The sequence below is a fragment of the Callithrix jacchus genome, chromosome 9, assembly GCF_049354715.1.
Source record: "Callithrix jacchus isolate 240 chromosome 9, calJac240_pri, whole genome shotgun sequence".
Classification (NCBI taxonomy): Eukaryota; Metazoa; Chordata; class Mammalia; order Primates; family Cebidae; genus Callithrix; species Callithrix jacchus.
The window spans coordinates 88,753,024-88,774,748 of record NC_133510.1 but is presented as its reverse complement, the minus strand read 5'-3'; the positions used below and the strand labels follow the sequence as shown (position 1 = coordinate 88,774,748).

The following is a 21,725-nucleotide window of genomic DNA, read 5'->3' as shown; positions in this document are numbered from 1 at the left end:
GGAATAAGATAATGATATTCTCAGAATCTGGGGGGTATGAGCTAGAGTGATCAACCACTGCAGTGAGCCTAGGATTGAGGAGATTTCTGGAATGTGGAATATTTGGTGTCAAAACCAATAAATAATACAGCCATATGGAAAACAAATAGAACTACCATATATATGATTCAGCAATCCAACCACTGAGAATTTACCAAAGGAAAGGAAACCAGTATATAAAAGAGAATCTGCACTCCCATGTTTACTGCAGCACTCTTCTCAATAGCCAAGATATGGACTCAACCTAGGTGACTGGATGAACGGATAAGGAAAATGTGAAATGTGTACACCATGAAATACTATTCAGCTATAAAAAAGAATTAGCCAAAGAAACGGCTGTGCCTATCATCTCAGCTCTTTGGGAGGCTGAGGTGGGAGGATCCCTCGAGGCTGGAAGTTTGAGACCAGCCTGGGCAACATAATAAGACTCAGTCTCTAAAAAAATAAAACAAAATAGGCCTCTCTTAAAAAATAAAATAAAATTCTGTCATTCATGGCAACATGGATGGGACTGGAGGACATTAATATTAAGTGAATTTAGCCAGGAACAGCAAGTTAAACACCACATATTCTCACTCATATGTGGAAGCTAAAAGAAGTTGATCTCATAGAAGTAAGAAGAACAGAGGATACTAGAAGCTGGAGAAGATAGGAAGAAGGAAGGGAAATGCAAAGATTTGTTAACAGATACAAAAACAAAACTACCGTTAAGGGAATAAATTCTAGCATCCCGTAGCACTATAGGATGACTATAGTTAATAATAATACATTAATTAGTCTCAAATAGCTAGAAGGAGGATATTGAATGTTCCCAACACAAGAAAATGACAACGTATGAGATGATGGATATAGTAGTTTTCCTGATCTCATCACTCTACATTATATGTATCAACACATCACTATGCACCCCACTAATATATACCATTTTTACTTGTCCACTTAAAAAAGATAATAAATTTAAAAATAAAATAAAAACTAAATTAGTGTTTTCAGGGGAAAATAAAAGAAACAGGACAGTCCCAGGCAAAACTGGATGAACTGGTCACCCTATGTGCATCTGCCCCATCTAGATGGTTGCTCAAAGTTTCCCAGGCTCCCCATCAAGTTGTTCCACTGCTCACTGGAATTTCCCTACTCAGGTTGGGCAAATGCTAATTTGCAGCAATGGTGAATTTATCACTGACGTTTCTTCAGTTCCCCTCCTTGGCATCTGCTTCTTCTTTACCATAATGCTGTTTGTTGAAATACACAACATTCTTTTTCTTCCCTCGAGCTACTCAGGCTGACCTTTCTTTTCACATTTTCCCAAGCCACTTCCATTATGTCAAAATAAAACAGTCCTGTGTGGCCATTGCTCATGACCTTGTTTCCTGCCATGTGAAGATAAGACCGGCTGCTCTTTCTTCTCCTCCTCCTTCTTTTTTTTTTTTCTTAGAGACAGAATCTCTTTCTGTCACCCAGACTGGAGTGCAGTGGCACGGTTGTAGCTTGCTGCAGCCTCAAACTCTTGGGCTCCTCTCACCCAGCCTCCTGAGTAGCTGGGACTACAGTTACACACCACCATGCCTCGCTAATCTTTTGTATGCATATTGTTCTAGAGATAGGGTGTTGCTCTGTCACCGATGCTGAAGATCAGCTGCTCTTTCTAGTGTGTGGTTAGATAAGAATATCTATCTCCCAGGTGATAAAATACTACCTGGAATAAAGGTGTCTTTAAAATAATCCCAGAGAAGAAAACATTTTTATAGTATGACAGGCAGAGAAAAGAGAATATTTGGTAAGGCAAGACTTTCCCCACTCCCAGGACAATAATCTGCTTGTTACCTGCATACCTTACATAGGCTGGCACTGCTGGGGGTACAAAGTAGATGCCTAACTTCACAATGGTTAGATTCATTTTTAGAAAGCCATTGGATCAAACCTTTGTGCAAATTTCCAGCTTTTTTTCATCCCAAATATGTGTCCATTATAAAAGGATCTCAAAAGCATTATTGTCAAGAAAGTCTGTGTCCGTGAGTATTTTAACATCTTTCATAAAATCTGTTCCCATCATAACTCAAGATATTGTATAAAGAGTATTCCACACAGACTAATCACTCAATAATGATTGATTGACCAAAGAATGGTCATTATCTAATGCACCACAATCATTTATGCAAGGGGCCCACAGGAATCAGTATGATTCCATAGGCACCCTTCTCTTTTCTTTTGAGAAAGAAACAGATAGTGTTTTGTATTAGGTTTCTTGTGTGTGTCATGAGGGGGAAAGATATGAAAAGAAACTTGATCAGAGCGTAAATGCAGGCCCAGGGTATAGGAGAGAATGAGGAAGAAAACATAAATTATAGACAAGCAAATCAAACCTATTAAAACTGACAATTTTTTTTTTTTTGAGACAGAGTCTTGCTCTGTTGCCCAGGCAACAGAGCAGTGTTCCAATCTCGGCTCACTGGAGTGCAGTGTCCCAATCTCGGCTCACCGCAACCTCTGCTTCCTGGGTTCAAGCAATTCTCTTGCCTCAACCTCCTGAGTAGCTGGGATTACAGGCGCATGCCACCATGCCCAGCTAATTTTTGTATTTTTAGTAGAGATGGGGTTTTACTGTGTTGGTCAGGCTACTCTCAAACTCCTGACCTTGTGATCCACCCTCGTTCACCTCCCAAAGTGCTGGGATTATAGGCATGAGCCACTGTGCCTGGCCAAAAACTGAAAATTTTTTAACACTAAAAATGTACATTCATTTGAACAAAAAGATTCTATAAAGCAAGGTTTCTCTGTTCTTGGCAGCACTACCATGCCCAAACTGCCTTAGGAGATGAATATCAGAGTCAAATTTAAAAGCACCTGAAATTTAAAACAAAAACCAATTTACTTTATATTTAAGAAAAGCAAGCAGGTGGGCCTGCTAATAATGTCAAAGTCTAGTTTGCAAAGAGAAAAACAAATCTGGAACCTGAAGTCAAACGAGTTCAAAATAAAAAGCAAACCAACAAATAGAAACAAACATAGACAGAAGTTACTCCCAATTCCCTCAACCTGTGAAATTCTGGAACTTCTCTTTCTTTCTCCCCTTCTTCTCTCACCTGGAAGAGGAGCAGGGTGAACACATCAGGGGTTGTCAGTTCTGCAGATGGCACCGCATTCGTAAACCACAAACTCCAGGAGAATGTAGGAAGCTTAGTCAAAGCCAAAGTTTTCTTTGGATCTTCCACATGGGCTTCAAGACAAAAAAATAAAAAGAGTTAGCTTGAGAATATCATTATATCTATTAGTTTGAACCACACAAAATTACAGTTTTTATAGGTAAAATGTGTGCATGTTGGCAATTTCAAATGATTAACCCTAATACATTATGCTTTTGAGTATAGAAATATTCAGATCTTAAACATATGCAGTTAAATACAAAATTAGGTATATTCCTGCTTCTATAATTAAAGCAGAGCCTTTAATTAAAGTCTTTGGTCACCACTCCTTCTGACATAAGGTATGGACCAGGTTCAGGAGCCTGAGAAGTCTTGTCTGGGTCATTTCTCCACCTCTCACTTGTCCTGCTGTCTTGGTTGGTCATTGTGTTCTGAACTGTCTCATAAAACACCTGCTATGACTCCACTTTCTCCTAATCAGATGGCAGATCCTTGGCACTTCGTTGGCCTTATTGGCATACTTTATACACTGGTTCTCATTTCCAAACTGGCATTATTATTGTAATGATTCCTGCTGCTTCCCCATATTTACCATCTTTCTCCTGACCTCTTTCACCTGTATGTTTTCTATACTTTCTCCTGTGCTTCCTTTACCCCATAATCATTGCCCAAGTGTGCCCTCTTTCTTCCCCTTGGGACATTTCCTTTGCCTGCTCTCATGTATACAGAGATGGCTCTTGGTTTTCCTTCTGAAATCTCATTATTTGGAAGTAAACTTGTTAGTAAGGCCACTCAGAAACCTAGTCACTATCTCTCTCATTTTCCAGTTTCTAGAAATAAGACCCAAAGAACTCACTGCCTCAGCACTTTCAGTTCAGGAGGAACTAGATTGATTGAACTGAACTTCTGAGTGCTGATCAAAACCTGTAAAACCAAGTAGACAGACCATCTACAAATCTTCGCTGTTAATACCATAAAGAATAAAAAGGTCACCAATTGGTAAGACTATATGTGCAATAATTAAATTTATGTATCAACTTGGCTAGGCTAAAAAATGACCAGGTAGCTGGTAAAACATTATTCTGGGTGTCTATAAGATTGTTTCAGGAAGACATCAGCATTTGAATTGGTGAACTTAGTAAGGCAGATGGCTCTCACCAGTAAAGGCAGGCATCATCCAATCTGTTGAAGGCCTGAATAAAACAAAAAGGTAGAGGAAGGGAAATTTGCTTCTTTTCTTCTTGATCCAGGACATCATCTTCTCCTGCCCTTGGAATTTAGTGCTCCTGGTTCATGGGTCTTCAGATTTAAACCAGGATTGACACCTTCAGCTTCCCTGGTTCTCAGTTCTTTGGACTTGGACTGAATTACACTGCCAGCTTTCCCGGTTCTTTAGCTTGCAGATGGCAGATCATGGGACTTCTTGCCCTCCATAATTGTGTGAATCAATTTCCATTTTATTTACCTATCCACTCATGCATTGCTTAACAATGGAGATATGTTCTGAGAAATGCATTGTTAAGTGATTTCACTATTGTGCAAACATCAGAGTGTAATTACACAAACCTAGACATTATAGACTCCTGTAATAGGAGGTGTAGCCTGTAACATAATGATAAGTATGTATGTATTTAAACACATCTAAATGTAGAAAAGGTACAGTAAAAATATGCTATAATCTTATGGGATCACCATCATATATGCAATCCTTTGTAGACCGAAATGTCATTGTGTGATGCATAACTGTATATGCACACACACACACACACACACACAAACACACACAGACATCCTATTGGTGCTGTTTGTCTGAAGAGCCCTAATACAGTATATTATACATTGATATTGACTCTAGTTCAAAATTCACGGTTTTGACAAAACATATAAGGAGATGGGGCATAGGCATGTGTCCTGATGATGAATGGGTGGGAGACATCATTTGGGACAAACCCAGGGCATCAGCTTATAGGTATCAAGAGCTCAACAAGAGCACTTTAGAGCAAAGACCACCACAAGACCTCTCAGAAGTTGTGAAAAATGTTTCTATTGAAAGTTTCTTCATGACAGATGACATTTATGGATAAAACAGGGATTAGCAGTATTCTTCAAATACTTTTGAATACTGACCTTTATTTCTACCAGGCAGTGGGGTCCCAAGGGCAGGGTTGTGGGAAGTGCTAGTCGGAAATATCGGGCTTCACTGTCTGTAGAGAATCTGAAAAAAATAATAGAGTCAACTGAAATGCAGTTTGGTGTCATTCTTGCCATGCATCATAATTCTAAATCATACTGGTGCTCAAATACTCTTCCCTGTAAAAACCTTTCCTTGGTTTGCATTCTAAACAGTTGCTGTAGTCACCAGTGAGCTTTTACATATATAAATATTTCAAGTTTGCACATTTTTATTACCTGTTCCCTAACAAACGTTTAATCTGATGTGAAAATTGTTAAGGGAAACATCCAGGTAGAAAGTCCTTGACTCTTAAGGACTCAGGTACATACTTAGGGCAGTTCATGGCCCTAGTTTGCGGGGTACCACATGTTTCTTCTTCAAATCACAGATTCAAAATCAAGAATGATAAAACAGTGATTGTATAGACAAAATAACCAAAATTGTTTCGCTTCTGTCATTCTATGGGACCACTTAGGGTTTTTACTTGTGTTTACAATTTTAAACAGTAAAACAGATTGTGAACTTCATGCTGTAATATTTTTGGCTTTTTAGACACAAATTTAAGTACATACAATATTTTTACAAGACTCAGTAACATCATTAAAATTACAGTTTTCTTCTTTTTAAAATTGGTATTTGTTTTAAAACTAAAGAGCAAATCAAGAAAGGCATAATTATTACTGATTATTACAGGATTGTAATAATCCTGTATTATTACAGGATTATTACTGAAAAAGAAATGTATGGATACATGAGGAAGGGGTTAACAAATGAGCCAGTGTGAGTATTGAAAACACCAATAAGCCCCAGCTTCCAGGGAGTGCCTAAGACAGAGCTGGCTCAGGGTGCTGGGTCACAGCATGTAAGGAAAACTCTGGGCTACCTGTCACCACCATCAGGTGTCCAGATAGATAACCCCATAGCCCCATGGGAAAACACAATCTTTAATTATGATATAGCCAACACCATTCAAAGCACTATGCTAAGTCCTTTATGTGAATTAACTTTTGTAAAATTTATTTTTACAAATAACCCAAATATGTTTACCATTATTATCCTAATTTACAGAAGGATAAACTGAAGCTCCTAAAGTTTAACTATCTAACCCAGTTAAAATTGCTAGTCACCCTAGCAGTTTAACTCAGTCTAACTCAGTATCATAATATCATGCTGCTGTCTCCAGCTTTGACTGTGTCTGAATTACAGCGTCATGCTATCTAACTAAAAAGCTAAGGGAATTAAAATGAGCCATAGAGCTCAATTTCATAAAAGGAGAGAAAATACTGGGGTAAAGTGATAATGCAGAGTTTAAAACATTTTTGTAAAAGTGCCAGAGATTATTACCAGTGTGACCTCCTCCCCCCAAAAAGAGGGATGGCTGAGAAATAGAAATATCAGAGGAAGGAAATAAAGGAGGAGAGACTAAATTCTGTTTTAGCATTCAGATTCCACAAATCACATTTCTTTGTTACCAAATAAGGAAAAGTAACACTTGATCTAACATTTCATTGCAGTTAGCTAAAGGATGCTAGAAAAGCTATGTATCAGTTGGTTTGCTTTAACTTCTTCAGGAATAGAGATAAGTGACAAAAAGATCAGAGACGAGAATGGAAACTATCAGAAAAATACAGAATTGGAGTAGGATACTTTGGTTTAAGGTATAATTTGATATTGTGATGTTAAGTATCGTACTACTTCTAAGTTTGGCCCCTGGAATAGCAGCATCAGAATTTTCTGGGGGCTCACTAAAAATGTAGAATCCCAGGTCCTACCGTGGACATACTGAATCGGAATCTATATACTGACAAGATGCCTCAGGATTTATATGTACAGTAGAGTTGGAGAAGTTCCGCAGTAGCCTGTGACTGTTTCCGTAACTTGGCATTTCTAAGTTTTCCCAAAGAGAAAACCTAAGCGTTAGCTTCTGGCAGACTTGTGTTCCTCTTTTACTTATTAGCTGCATGACTCATGAGCAAGGAACTCAATCTTTATCTGCCTCAGTTTCCTCATCTGTAAAATAGGGACTATAATTATCATCTCCCAGACTTGTTTTGATGATGTTCAATAAATGCTCCTTTCATTTCTCGATTCACGGACCTGCCTTAGACAATTCTGCTACCAGCCTTTGTGCTATTGTCTGTTTTCTAAACTTAGTAATTGGCTGTTATCTAGAGACTACACTCTGAAATAGATAAGCTGATTATTTATCTATTTTCTCAAAACAGCAGAATATGATTTAGGAAATGACCTCTTAAGATATTATTTTACACTTCTATATTCTCCTACTTTGAGTTGATGTGTGAGCAATATGTCATTTTCATAAAGCCAAGTATACTTACGGACAGGTAAGTAAAAAACTTATTATTTATTCCAGGCTTTTGTCTAAGAGGTTCAAATTTCAACTTTTATGCATGTGTTGGTAATGTAAAACAAATTCAACACAATAGAGTTCAGTACAGTAGTTAAGCCTTGTACTTAAATATGTACCTTGTACCAATGAGGTTATGTGAAAACCAAATTTGTGTGAGATATTGCAGAATAAAGTAAATTAATCTTTATGTTCCCCACAAATTGAAATGCATCTCAAAAACTGTGTGTGTGTGTTTGTGTGTGTGTGTGTGTGTGAGAGAGAGAGAGAGAGAGAGAGAGAGAGAGAGAGAGAGAGAGAGAGAGAAGCTTTGGTTGCCTCCATCAACTGGCTGCTATGATTAATAAGAGTAAGTTTTTAAAGAAAATGAGATCATAAAAAGAGCCCTCTTTATGCACATCTTTTATCAGGGGCGAAAAGCAAAGAGACAAAACAGCATGAAATGATGAGACCAAGTGATGAAAACTCATTCACAATGATTATTTTCAAGAGTGATTTCTCTTGGGTAATTCAGCAGCCTGTTACTATGGCCCTCTGGAGTGATAGCTAATGTAAATGAAGCCACTAAAAGTGGATTATCCTGACAAGAATATACTCAACCAATAATGCAACAGAAATCCATTCAAAGCTTTTGGGAAAAATTCAAAAGAAGAAATATTCTTTTTCTTTTTTTTAAAGTTAATGACCTAAGATGCATTTCTCCCCTGAAAGATGCATTTATTCCTGAAAGCGAATTTTAATAAATGAGATGCATTACTTCCTTTCTTCTTCTTCTTTTTTTTTTTTTAAACAAGCAGCAAGCACTTAAAAATATCCAACCAGGATGGAATAGAAATCCACCTGACTTGTCAATATTTTTGCTTGGTCCCAGGGACTTGGATTCTAAGCCAAATTCTTTGAGTGATCTTGGAAAATGTCTTAAAATTTTTTTGCCAACTCTTCTTACCTTGGAAAAAAATGTTTTGTGAATGGGTGTCAAGGGATCCAAAATTGATGAATTTTAAAAACCTTTCTTGCAGATGCATATGGTACCCTAAAAATCTTGTTCGAAAAAATAAGTACTGTGTAGTGTAAAAAATTCTTAAAGGACACCCTCTTTTACAAGCTCACAAAAACAACCTTTGGAATATCCTCACTAAGTGGCTGTTTTTTTGCTTTCTATATACCTACATCTTGACTATTACACAAAGACTGGTTTTCGTCCAGGTGTGGTGGCACACACCTGTAATCCCAGCACTTTTGGAGGCCAAGGTGGGTGGATCACCTGAGGTCAGGAGTTTGAGATCAGCCTGGCCTACATGGTGAAACACAGTCTTTACTAAGGATACAAAAATTAGCCGAGTGTGGTAATGGGCACCTCTAGTCCCAGCTACGTGAGAGGCTGAGGCAGGAGAATTGTTTGAACCTGGGAGGCAGAGGTTGTAGTGTGCTGAGATCATGCCTCTGCACTCCAGTCTAGGCAACAAAGCAAGACTCCATCTCAAAAAAAAAAAAAAAAAAGACGGGTTGTTTTCCAACAGCTATTCCCATCCCTCTTTGTGGAAATATTCACCCAGTCAATTGGTTTCCTAGTTTGGGTAACGGCCCTCTGGGCAGGACTGGAGTGGGGAACACAGAGGAGCAGCTGCAAACTATGTTTAGAAGCATGTCTGGGGAATGTCATGCAAGAGAAGACATATTTAAAGGTAGGCTTTGCATGAACGAAAGAGGAGGGTAATTCTATGTAGAGCAGAGCTTCTGATTTGGAGTGAGAGAAGCAGAAGTGGGAAAACAAGAAAAATTATGCTTTCATCAGCCAAATTTGCAGGTAGGAGGATTAGCTAAGAAAAAAGGAAGTCATCTTGGCTGGAGTTCAAGAAACCAGGTGTAAAAAAAGTGGACTAGATTAATTTCATTCAAGACAGGAAGAGGAACCATGAGAGATAATACAGAAATCATTGGAATTTGATGGTAAAAGGTATTTTGGGACTATTCCCTTTGAAATGAGAAGATACTTGACATTCTTTAAATTCCTTCAAGCAAAGGATTAAACTTAACCCTGAGTTGACTCAGAAAACCATAAAAAGAATTGTTGCTCTGCACAAACTTTTAGCTAATTCATTCTCACTTCTTATTCCGTGACGAAATGACATAAAGGAGGATTTGTTTGTTTTCTTCTGGACCCAAGGCAAGAAAGCTACCTGGGCAGAGCTGTTTTATTTCCTATGCTGTGGGGAGAAATTGGTTAATTGGCCACGGAAAGCAGCCATTAAGATGTTCCCACATCAGTGAGCCTTCTGCGGTTCCCAGATTCTGCATCCTCACCCATCCCCCATTTCCATTGTTGGTGATGACCATGACTCTCCCATCAGCCTCGTGAAGTTCTCTCTCATTTATTAAAATTTTCTTTCAGGAAAAATTTTGAAAATGTGTCCAATAATGCCTCATTGGCCCCTTATCCTGAAGGCTTAAACTGGAGGAAGAAAGCTAAATTGAAAAATTTTGCAAATCATGAGCCAAAAATGTATTAACAGCAAGATCTATCATTTATTGACTACCTAGTATGTGGCACGCAGTGCCCTTTTATTTAGGCAGGGAGAGTTGAGGGGGAGTGGGGTTCACACTCTTAAAGAGGTGCTGTCTCCTCCTATACAAATCAAGTAAGTCAAGAGAGTAAGGAGTTGTCTTTGTTTGGCTGTATTCAGGGGGTTAGAGTACACAGTAGAAGATCCCAAGAGATCTTGGGATCATTTTAGGGTGAGAAATGCCAATACCTGGAGAAATAGAACCGAATCATGAACATAAGCTAGACAGATGCTGGCAGCGTAGCCTGGTGGTTAAGAGAGCTGACTCTTACCCAGAAACCTGCACTCCATGTCCTCACTCCAGATCCTCACTGTGGGGTTCTAATTTCGCCCCTGTTGCTTACCAGTGGTAGTCTTCAGGCATTCCTTAAGTTCTTCATGCCTCAATTTGTTAGTCTGTAGAAGGGGCATGATGACAGTAGTGTCTACTTTATAGGTTTACTGTGAGCATTTAATGAGTTAATACCGTATTTGTGAAGTGCTTAAAATGCTGCTCCAAAAGAGTCCGTTCAATTAAACACTGAAGAACTGATTCATTCCTGTCTAAACTGACAGCTCCCAATAACTGGAAATGATCAAGAATAGGCCCTGGAATATAAGCAGGTCTCCATGAAGGCAAAAATGTTCATTTCTTTTGTTCAGCCCTGTGCCTAGATCAATACCTAGTGATCATGCTCAAGAAATATTGTGGAATGAATCAGTGAACCTACTGAGGTAGTTACATAAAAGAGTTCTGCATGAGTACAAAGCTGGACAAAGTGACCTCCAAGAAAATTTCCACTTTTAGATTCTGTGATTTCCTTAAGGAACTGATAAATTGTTATGATACAATATAAAAAAATGTGCCTATATGATTTGAAACAAACTTATTTTCTCTCTCTCTTTTTTCTTCCTTTCTTCCTTCTTTTCTTTCCTTCCCTCCTTCCCTCCCTCCCTTTCTTTCTCAATCTTTCTTTCTCACTCTTTTTCTCTTTCTTTCGTTCTTTTTCTTTCTTTCTTTCCTTCTTTCCTCCCTTTAAGCAGAACATGTCTATTAAATGAATGCCTTTTTCTAGTTAAAAGGTTAAACAGGAAAGTGAAGCACAATTATCAAGGGTCTCCAGTCACCTCCACATGTTTCTAATCATTATCTTCTTTTACAGTTTCATATCTCCAGGCCTTTCATTGGGTCAGGTTGGTATTTCGCTGCCCTTTATGTGTGTGACAAGTGAAAATAGGGAAAGAAAAAAAACTCAAGTGAAGGAAATGAGAATCTGAACAGCAGTTCCGGGGGCTTTCAGCTGCTTCCCATGTCACCTGCCTCATCAGGCCCCAGCATCCATCTCCTTGCTCATCTTACACCCTGTGTGCATGACCGACCCACCACTCCTTTATCAGAGCGAAGGCTTTCTCACACTTCCGGTTCACCCCCCGTTTAGCAGATATACAAGAATATCTGCACAGATGACCTGCCTCACCTGGGAGCTGAGAGGAACTCAGATTCCATTACTATCCAACCAAGGACAGATCTCCCAGCAAAATGACAAAAAAGACTAACTGCCCCGAAAATCTCCCTTCCACAACCATTCTCCTCATTCTCCCAAGAAACTAGAATGTGACTGCTCACCTCTTCAAGGACCTGAAAACAATTGACCATTTCAGCTATTTAAATCAACTTTAAAAAATCCAGCTCTCAAAATATTAAACCATTTTGGTTGGAATGATAAAATAATTTGCTGGCAGTTGCCTGGACTATTTGCAGAAATGGAAAAAAAATACTTCTAATCAGGTCAAATCACTCCACTTTTGGGATTATAAATTTACTCATATTCTCAAAGAAATGTATTCACTCATAGTGGGGAAAATAGGATTATTCATTTAGCTCAATAAACAACCAGAAGTTCTTCAAATCTTGACATTTAATCAATCAGAAATTGATTTTAGAAAACTGTTTCCTATGAAACTATCTCTGCCTGCAGGATTTTTCTTTTATAATCCAGACTATAGAAAGAAATTCACAACCTGGACTTTCACCTCCATTGTTCAGAGTCACTGACCAATTCCCACCTCTGCCTGGCACCTAAAAGAAGTTCATGCCTCTGTTTTCTCTTCACATGCCACAACAGTTACAAATGGTATTTATTATTAAGCATCTTTTATTTTGTGGCCTGTAATTATAAGAGCCCCTAAATTTTGACCTAATCACAAAAGATTGGCAAATTTTTAACATATTAATAATATTTTGTTTATGTGTCCATATCTTAGCATGTATCAATTAAGACAGAGGTCTTAATATTCTCTTTTTGAAAGCAAAATTAAGATTGAGAGATATTAAGAGATTCTCCTGAGATCACAGTTAGGTAACAGAGCTGGATTTTAGTCCAGGTCTGTCTACAACTGTCATTTAGATACACCCCTTGTATAATATGTCACAAACTCAGCATAAAGGGATCTTCAGTGATCTAAGACAGGGGTCAGCAAACTTTTTCTATAAAGGACCAAATAGCAACATTTTAGGCTTTGTGGGCCGTATGGTCTCTGTTACAACTGTTCAAACCAGCATGTAGTATAAAAGGGCCATAAGCAAAATGCAAACTAACCAATGTGGCTGTATAATGGAACTTTTAAACCTCTTTATTTACAAAAGCAGGTGGCAGGTGGCTTATGGGCCATAGTTCTCTGATCTCTGATCTGAGAAAATCTTGTATTTATGAACAAAATTCAGACTGTGACCTGCTGAGTAGAAATGAGAAGCTCTGTCAACTGAAGATCAAGGCTGGAGTTATGGAAGCAAAGAGCTGTCTGGTGTTAATGATAAGTGGAATAGTTAAAATTAGAAGATGCCAGTTATAAGAAGCACAAAGAATAATGACCATAGACTCTTGGACAAGCATGTCTGTTCTTCTGGCTTAAGCACTCTGGCTATATGATCCTAGCCAAGTTACCTAACCTCTCCAGGCCTCCATTTTCTTATAATTAAATGAGGATAATAAATGTATTTTCCTCAGAGAGTTGTAAGAATAAAATGGACAAACAAATACATGTCAAGCACATAGAATAGGTCCCGGCCTATATTAATTCATCAAGAAATGCCAGCTACATTTCAGTTCTCTGTATTTTTATTCATTATCATCAAATGTTTATCTACAGATTGGCATTGTAAGAATGGAGTTGAGATTTTATATATATAAAATATATAATATTATTTATTATATATAAATTTATATTTTTATATATTCTGTATTATATATAAAATATATAAAAATATATACAATAATATATATAAATTTATATAATTTATATTTATAATTTATATAAATTTCCCTATATATATTATATTATATATAGGGGAATTTATTCCTGTTACTATTGATATGTATCAAATTACCCCAAATTTGATGGCTTAAAGTAACAACATTCATTTTGCAACCAAATCTGAAATTTGGGGAGGGCTTGGCTGGGAAGACTTTTCTCTGCTCTATGTGGGGGAGGCTTGACAGACTGGCACGTCCACTTCCAGAACGGTCCACTCACATGCCTACCAAGTTGGTGCTGGCTCTTGACTGGGAGCTCAGCTGGGGCTGAGCACTGGGTCCCTAGGAGGTTCCATGTGGCCTGAGCTTCCTGACAGCAAGGCAGCTGTGGTGCAAGCATGAGCATTCCAAGAGAGAGCCAGGAGGAAGCTGTATTATCTTGTAAGACCCAGTCTGGGAATTAACGTATCATTTCCATCCCATTCTATTTTTTAAAAGTGAGTTATTAAGGTTGCCCCATATTTAAGAGGATAGGAATTAGACTTCATCTGTAATAAGAAAAGTGTTTTTAAAAATTGTGGACATGTGTTAAAATTCCGAAGCCCACTTACTGGCCGCAAATTACTTATATATACATTCAAAATACACTCCTATAGTCTCTCCTTAGAAGACTCAGATGCAGGTATGAATGAAGTCTCTTAAGTGATGTTTCTTATGTAATTATTCTCTCAATATGAAGACTTGTAAACTAAGAGACAAGTTATTTGCCACCTACATACCCAGTATTCAATGGTGAAATATACATAGGACAGACACAATAGACACTCTTGTTTAAAATAGAGGAAAATAAGAGCACATAATAGTCATTGGTTCATAGCAACTCTGCTATCCAGACAGCAAACACTGCAAGTTCTTTTTTTAGGTCTCAGTCCTATTGCCTGGAAAGGGTTCCCTACTGCTCTTGGGTCTTCCCTCCAGATTCTTGGTTCTTGGCTGTCTTTTCATTTAATACTATTTCTGTTCCTTTTAGTTCAAGCTGGCAAAATATGTTTGTACAATTCTGTTTAAAATTCTGGGACTTCCTGTGATTCTTATTGGAGTATACTCCATTAGACAAAAACCTTTTTGACATAAGCCATTCTCTACCTGAGATCCCTGTAAGGCTGTGATGGGACCACATAATCTTAGGATTATTAGAAATCTTACTGTTTAACTGAGAGAATCTGCCTAGCATATGCTTAGATCCTTAGAGGAACTTGGTTTCAAAGGGCTTATGAGGCATTACCTTATATCTTTCTAAGGTACAAACAAAATGTCTTTGGATTTTGAGTTTGATCTTTGAGCTGACACCTTTTCTTAATTTGAGAATCCTCTCCTCTATGGAGAGGCTGAGAAAGAGAAATAGTTTTATACTTCAATGTATCATCTTGGATCTTTAATAGATTATCTTAAAATTTTTCTTGAGAATGTAACAGTTCCTTTTTTAAAAATTCATTCTCCCTACATACTTAATATATATGACTACAAGAAACTCCCTGGCATTTTCAACATTCTGGTTGGAATTTTTCTTAGCCAAATCTACCAGTTTATTAGTTGTTTTGTATTTTCCATGTCACTGTAGGTGACAATCTTGCTAAACTTTCTGCCACTACATAGCAAGGATCCCTTCCTTCAGTTTTCAGTAACAATCTACTGTAGCTTCCTCAAGGGCTACCAAGCTTCCACTAAAAGTCTCTTTCAGCCCCTTTCAACTTCTGCCCACCAACTAGCCCCAGAAGCAATACCCATGTTTTAGGTTTCGTTATAGCAGCATCTAGTTTCAAGGTCACAGAACCTGTTTCAATCATGTTTCATTGTGTCCAAAACAGGAGCTTAAGGTAATAACACTTATTTTGCTCACAGGCTGTACAGGAAGCATGGCTGGCGAGGTCTCAGGAAACATGCAATCATGGTGGAAGACCAAGGAAAGAGGCATGTCTTACATGGCTAGAGCAGGAGAAAGAGAGAGGGAAGGTGCCACATACTTTTTAAAAAACCCAGATCTCATGAGAACTTACTCACTATCATGAGAAAAGCAAGGAAGAAATCTGCCCCCATGATTCAGTCACCTCCCACAAGGCCTCTTCCCCCACACTGGGGATTACAATCAGATTTGGGCAGGGACACAAATCCAAACCATATCAGTTGGCAACCCTTTTTTAAATAAAGCAATGACATCAACTCCTCGGGGATGTGGATTGGGAGAGAATACTGGAGAGGATCCAGGGGAAGTGAAGATATCAAGTTCTTTATGCATAAATAGATCTACCGTTTTAGGGAAGTAGAATATGTCATTTAGGATAGGGAAAGTTGAAGACGATGCTCTTTTCAGCTTTAGGGAAACTCCAAGATGTAACCCTGTGTTCTATAAATACTAGGCTCGTGGAGAGTACTCCAGTGGAGGAAGACAGAAAATGTCCTGCTGCACAAGGATCCATATCTTTATGCCACCTCTTGCCAAGGTGGACAGGGAGTCTGCTATAAATTCGTGTTGCCTTTTAGAAAGTTACAGAGCATATTTCTTTATACCTTCTTTATTTTTGCCCTTGATAGGAGACTACCAGTTACTATAATTTCACATTTATTTATCTTTTTCTGGGAGAGTCTCATACTTGTTTTACTAGAGAGGCCAAGGTCACAATAAAGATTAGGGAGGCTATATAGAGTCAAGACACTTGAATTTTGCCACACTACTCTTGGGCCCCATTTTTATTACTATTATTATTAATTTTGTTGTTGTTGTTGTACGTATAGGAACTGGAAGATAGTGATGTCTATTAGAATTTATTTTTATAAACAATGCTGTATGACTCTTGGATTAAGAAGTAAATAGAAAACAAAAAAGGTCTTTGAACTGTTGTTTTCCTAGGTCTTCTCAGAGTGCTACCATTCTGAAATAAGATGGGTGAATTTCCTTTTTCTTGTTTTAAGAGGTCTAGGTTTTTGAAGCATCTAAACCATCTTTATATATAGATTAATCTCCAAAAAGCAACATTGCCTGGAACATTCCACTTTTAAGGAAGTTTGCATTTCTCTGAGTGTAAGGGTCTGGCCTGTAACTTCTTGAGAGGACTTTGACATTGTATCCCCATAGTTCAGTGCTACCCTAGGGCCTTCCCTACAAGTATCATTGAATGAAGAAATGAATGAATTCCTTCTTCTCTGACACACATCAGAGACCTCTGACAGTTATTGGGTCTGCCTTCCCTATTGATACACCTCTCCATCTCCAGACATCCACATGGCCTCCTAGGGGTATGGGATTCTTCACTGTTCTCCTTGTACAAACTCCTTGCTTGACATTTTTCTGACCCACCCCGTTTCTAACTGTTACAGGTTTAGATTTCCTGAAGCAAACATACAGACAGAGTTCAAGGTACAAGATGTTTAATAGGAACTGACCCTTGTGAAAGGAAAGGGGGAATATGTGGGATTGGGCTCAGTGAGAAGCCAAGCTGTGAGACAATGAAAACCTCAGCCCACCCTGCACAGAGCTCCCTGCATAGGAATAAGTGTCACCTGTTAGAGCTGACCTGGGTCAAGTCAACATTGCTGGGTGTTGCTGCTTCTGTCTGGTTCAGTTGTCAGATGCAAGCTGTCCTGGGAAGGGTTTGACTGGGCAAGATGGCTGTCTGCAGATGAGGTCAATCCAGAAGGGGCTGACACCCAAAAGTGGCCTGCTCATCTCACTACCCACAGCTGGGTGGCAAGTCCTTCAAGAGGGAGCTGGATGATGCTTCTCCACCTCTACACACCAAACAAAGCATCTCTTTCTTCTTCCACGCCCCCCCCCCCGCTCCTTCCTTCTCCCTCCCTCTCCCTCTCCTCCCCCTCCTCTTCTTCTTCTTCCTTTCTTCTTCTACTCTGGTGCCGCCACGGCGGCGGCTGCTGCTGCTGCTGCTTCTCCTCCTCCTCCTCCTCCTCCTTGTTCTTCTTCTTCTTCTTCTTCTTCTTCTTCTTTCTCTTCTTCTTTTCTTCTTCACTTCTTCTTCTTCTCTTATCTTTTCTTCTTCTCCTTCTTCTTCTTCCTTCTTCTTCTTTTCTTCTTCTTCTTCCCTCCTCCTCCTCCTTCTCCTCCTCCTCTTCTTCTTCTTCTTGTTCTTCTTTTCTTCTTCTCCTCTTCCTCTTCCTTTCTTCTTCTTTTTCTTCTTCTTCTTCCTCCTTCCTCTTCTTCTTTAGAGACAGAGTCTTGCTTGGTTGCCCAGGCTGGAGTGCAGTGGCATAATCATAGCTCACTGCAGCCTTGACCTACTGTGTTTAAGCAGCCCTCCCACCTAGGCCTCCCAGGTAGTTGAGACTACAGGCATGTGCCATTATGCCCAGCTAATTTTTTAATTTTTGCTAGAGAAAAGGTCTCACTATGTTGCCTGGGCTACAGCATTTCTATTCATGGGTTTTGCTCCTCTAGAGTTGTGCTATTCTCTTTGATAATATGAATATGGCTTTCTATTTACCCACTTCTGACTATCTTATCTAATGGCCAAAAGAAGGCCAGTGGTGAAGATGTTTTCTCTACAGGGAAGTTTCTGAGTGCCTCTCAGGCTACATGTGTGAGTGTATTAATGGGAATACTGGCCATAATGGAATACAATGTCTGAAATTAGGATTAGCCTAAACCATCTGGCCCAAAGTTTATACTTGTGGCCCTAATAACATCTCCATTAATGGTCTTCCCTGAGGTTATAGAATGAGCTACAGGAAAGAATGATAAAGTACAGGCATGAGAGTATTGGGTCATATTGTCTCTTTGTTCTATTTTTTAATGATTATTTCCAACTTTCTTTCACTGAGCAGACCCACTTATATGGGAAAGGGCCACACACCAAACTAGACCATTCACTGATGCCCAGACACACCCATTTTCACCACTCTGCCCTTGCCCATGCCATTGCCTCTGCATCGAAGGGATGCCCTCTTCTGTGGCAGTCTGTATGACATCTTTACTAAGAAGGACACCCTCAATGACCTTGGCTCTCTCATAGCCCTTCCATGGCCTTCTCCACTAGATATGAACCCAGTGTCTGAACAGTTCAGGGCATGTTGTCAGTGTTGTCATTTTGTTGTTAAGCCTTTGGCTGTCAGTGGTCGCTTTATATGTTTGCATATTTGGCCTCTGCCTCTTTTTGGAATGTGGTGTGGACCCTATTGCATTGCTGTTCATGTTTCAGTGGCTTTGTCCTGTTCCACCATCCATGCCACTTGCTCTGAATGTCTGGCATATTGTGGGTGCTCAATACCAACTTGGAAAGTGAATGAATTTGTTTTCTCATTACCTTTTGAAATGCTTATACAGATGTTCCTTGACTTATGATGGAGTTCATCCTGAAAAGCTCACCATAAGTTGAAGATCTTATGTCAAAAATGCATTTTATTATATTTTTTATTTTTAAATTTTTCTTTCTTCCTTCCTTCCTTTCCTTTTCCTTCCTTCCCACCTTCCTTTTCTTTTCCTTCCTTCCCTCTTTCTTTCTTTATTTCATGTTTTTCTTTTTCTTCCTTCATCTTTTTTTCTTTCAGTAGAGACAAGGTCTCACTATGTTGCCTAGACTGGTCTTGAACCCCTGGGCTAAAAGCAATCCTCCTGCCTTGGTCTGCCAAAGTGCTGGGATTACAGGTATAAACCACTGCACCTAGCTCAAAAATACATTTAATAACTCAATAAACACATCATGAAGTCAAACCATCAGAAGTCAGTGACTATCTGTATATATCAGAACTGAGTTAGAAGTTGCAGATGGTAAAGTTTCTAAATTAGTACAAGCACAGGAGCTCTTATTTCTGCCATTTCGTGAAAGTCATGTGAATGTTGGTGATCATCAGAAATGGGCTAGTAGAAACTTTAGGACCAGTCTGTCTTAGTCAGCTAGGCTGCTAAAATAAAATACCTCGGACTGAGTGACTTAAGCCGTGAACATTTACTTCTCACCGTTCTAGAGGCTGGGAAGTCCAAGATCTAGAGGCCAACATGGCTGGATTCTGTTGAGGGCTCCTTTTCTGGCTTGCAGATATCAACTTCTTGCCGTGTCATCCCATGGAAAAGAGAGCAGGTTCTCTAGTCTTTCTTCCTCTTCTTAAAGGACAATAATCCTATTATGGAGACCTCATGCTCATGACCTCATCTAAACCCAATGTCTTCTTAAAGACTCCAACTCCAAATACCATCCCACTGAGGGTTAGTGTTTCCACATATAAACTTCAGAGGGACACAAACATTTGGTTCATAACAAATGCATTCTATGGTACTCCAGGGAATATGTTGGCTACCCTTCATCTCATACAGCTGCAACAATCCTAATCCACTGATATCAAGTCACCATATATTTGAAATTCACTTAGTTCTCAAGAAAATATCTGCTTTCATAATCATTTCTCAGCTAAGGAATGAAAGACATGATAAGAAAGTCTAGCACTTAGTGGCAATCAAACTTGAATTAGGCCAGGACCTCTTAAATATTTTCACTGTGAAATCCAAGAGCAGTATTTGATGCTTTTTCTTCATCATGACCTGTTAGATTTGGCTTTTTAATGCTGCAAAGCAACTGAAAACATTCCATTGCTGGTAATCCCTTATCTTCTAATAAATCTACCTTAGTATCTCTTGTTACTCCGTAGTTGTGAAAATATTAAATAAACAAGAACTGATCTTCCAGGGAAATTCTGCAAGGGAGGTGGCTTCTACAGAAGTCCTCTTCTCCAGAAGGCCTAGTTCTATTTCTGATATCTAATCAGTTTTGTTCCCTTTAAATAATTACTGAGACTAGTTTATTGTTTTAATGACCTCATTTGGAAGTGGGACTTTCCCCTTTGCCTTCTTCTGTTTTAATTTATGTTTTTAACTAATGTACATGTGGTCAGAACTGACAGTGTTGACCTTCCCTGTAACTGTGATTGCCACTTGTGGACATTCTCTATTCATAATTGTGATTTTCACAATTTCTTTAAGTGTTTTGAAAGTGCAAACCCAACAGGAAGAGAGAAAAGGACTCCCTGCATTCTATTTTGCCCTGTACTACAGATGCATTGTTGACTAATTTGCTTTAGATTTGGATACACCCAGATTCCCATCTTCCCAAACTACATGACTTGGCTGAGTTTCAACTCTTTATAAGCCTCAATGCCTGTAACTTCATAAGAAAGCTGTAACCATCTCATTGGGCATTGGGTAAATGAAGTAATAGTTATGAAGTATGTAGCATGAAGCCAAGGGCATAATGAGTTCAATCCATGAAATCCATTATTATTATATATCAAATCATGTCTGACTCCTGTGATTCTACTGGGAAAAAGGATGCAAAATCCTCTTGCCATTGGGGTGTCAAATATTTTAGTACTTATTTCCAAGTTCATTGGAGGGGTCTTTCCCTGAAGCTTACAAATATGCAATACACCATTCAGGCAGGCGTTCTTCAGTAGTGCAGGTCATTTCAGGGGTTCTCCACATTCTAGAATTTTTTTTTACTCATTACAGACACATTTACTGACAAAGCCCATGATAACAAAATGAAATTAATACAAGCTGTACAGTCAGAGACCTAGGTGACCTTGGGTAATTCATTAATATCTCTGAGCCTCTATTTTCTCAGCTTTGAAAGAAGCATAAGACTTGCTCTGACGAATAATGATGAACATAAAAAAGAATAAATGGATAATTATGTAATATACATATTTATATTTAGTTAGCACCAAGCCATACAGAAAGGCACAATAAGGAGAATCTATTACGTTTCATCTATTTCATCTATTACCACTGCTATGGACTGAATGTTTGCGTCCCCAGTCCCCAGCATATTCACATGCTGAAGCCCTAATCTGCATTGTAAAGGTATTTGGAGGTGGGGCATTTGGGAGGTAACTAGGTTCAGATGAAGGCTTGAAGGTAGAGCCCCTATGATGCAATCAATGCCCTCATTCAACAAAAACCAAAAACAACAACAACGAAAAGGAAGACAACATGAAATCTCTCTCTGTCTTTCTCTTTTTCCCTCTCCCTCTCCCTTCATTCCCATCACCACACAGCCATGAAAGAAAGGCCATATGAGGACACAACCAGAGCCCTCACCAAGAACCTGATCATGCTGGCACTCTGATCTCAGAATTCAAGCCTCCAGAACTATGAGAACTAAATGTCAGTTGTTCAAGCCACCCTGTCTATGGTATTTCAGTGTA

The 21,725-nt window shown here is 38.8% G+C and overlaps 1 long non-coding RNA gene across 1 annotated transcript in view; it reads right to left on the bottom strand.

Annotated features, from left to right (window-relative positions):
* Positions 1–21,725, bottom strand: part of CLLU1-AS1 (CLLU1 antisense RNA 1) — a 175,163-nt gene that overhangs the window by 15,168 nt on the left and 138,270 nt on the right. Inside the window, exons 2-3 of the long non-coding RNA XR_013521954.1 lie at positions 5,310–5,397; positions 3,123–3,256 (exon numbers count right to left, since the gene is read on the bottom strand). This is a non-coding gene — a long non-coding RNA (CLLU1 antisense RNA 1). The remainder of the gene's footprint in view (positions 1–3,122; positions 3,257–5,309; positions 5,398–21,725) is intronic.